Here is a 1,446-nt window from a genome sequence, read left to right as displayed (position 1 = left end):
CTGGGGAGAGACGGATAGTCATCAGCTGCCCGTATCTTCACATTAGGAACAGCCATAAGCCAGTGTGTCCCATTGGGGCACAGACCTGTCGCCTTCTATCCAGCACCCCAGGCTCAGCCAAGTCACTACAGCAAATCACAGCAGTAGGATCACTTGGCCAAATCCCTGCCCCTCTGTGCCTCAGTTTCCCCACCTGTCAGAGAGGGACCATGATACAGGCCCTCCTCTGTAAACACTGAGCGCTACCACTGAACAGTGCTCACTCCCCACAGCAGATGCTGAGCTACTGGATTTTCCCTAAGACAGGCAGGTGGCGGCTTTTCTCCCCAGGGGCAGGTTTCTAGCAACTCGGCTCGGGGACTGAAGCACATACAAATCAGCCAAGTTGTCTGGCTGTGCGTGTCCATCCCTTACTAACCCACTTGCCATGTGATCCACTGCTCCATAGGAGTGTTGGCTGCAGCAGGCAGCCAGGCTGCCCCCCCAGATCAGAGAGATGCATGAACATCCAGCCAGGCTGAGGGGCGGACGGGGACCAGAGACGGGTGGGAGCACGTGTGGCGTTCATGGGGAAGGGATGCACAGAACCAGCCTTTCCCAGCTTTGGAGCAAGAGGTTCTAGATCTCTGGGATTTGGGCAAAGGCCTTTCCGGACGCACATATGGGTCAGAAAATCCCAGCTCCCAGTGGCAGATGAAGTCCAGAGATGCCTGAAAACACAAAGTCTTTCCCTGCCTTGGTAGCGAGCCTGCTAACACCTTGGTGTTCACGCTCGTCATGGAAAGGGGCTCCCCCGGGGCGGGCTGACAGCAGCAGTGGGCTCAGCTCACACCCAGGGACACCTTCCTGCAGTGCTGTGTGATGCGCAGATCCACAGCTACAGTGGCACCACCCCGAAGAGAGCAGGGCAGGCTCTGGCCTGACACACCAAGTTGGTAGCTCCAAGGCCGACCGAACTGGTGCCTGCATTTCCCAGTCTACATCACTGCTTTGTCCAGACCAGCTGGATCTGAATCCCCTGCAGCTGGACAGCCAGATCACAAGGCTCTGGGGTGGGGCCAGGGGTGAGGGGTTTGAGAGGGCACAGGGCTGGGGTAGGGGAGCGGGGTCAGGGCTCTGGGCTGGGGATGAAGGGTTTGGGGTGCAGGGAGGGGCTTCAGGTTTGGAGGGGGCTCGCCTGCAGGCACGCCTCCCCCAGCTCCCATTGGCCGGGAACCAGCCAATGGGAGTGCAGAGCCAGTGCTCAGGGCAGGGGCAGTGTGCGGAGCCCCATGGCCCCCCTGCCTAGGAGCCGGACCTGCTGCTGGCCGCTTCCAGGGTGCGGCGCGGTGTTTGAACAGGTAGGGACTAGCCGGCCTTAGCTGGGCAGCACCACTCACGGGACTTTTAACGGGACCAGAGCTGCCGTGACCCAGTGCCTGACATTCCACGACCCAGAAAACTACT

The 1,446-nt window shown here is 60.0% G+C and overlaps 1 protein-coding gene across 1 annotated transcript in view; it reads right to left on the bottom strand.

Moving 5' to 3' along the window:
- TANGO6 (transport and golgi organization 6 homolog) overlaps nucleotides 1–1,446 on the bottom strand; it is an 84,281-nt gene that overhangs the window by 1,038 nt on the left and 81,797 nt on the right. The gene's annotated exons all lie outside the window — the stretch shown is intronic.

Source organism: Mauremys reevesii, linkage group 16, assembly GCF_016161935.1.
Source record: "Mauremys reevesii isolate NIE-2019 linkage group 16, ASM1616193v1, whole genome shotgun sequence".
Taxonomy (NCBI): Eukaryota; Metazoa; Chordata; order Testudines; family Geoemydidae; genus Mauremys; species Mauremys reevesii.
Note: the sequence above shows the minus strand (reverse complement) of the source record. Positions and strands in the feature narration are given on the sequence as shown.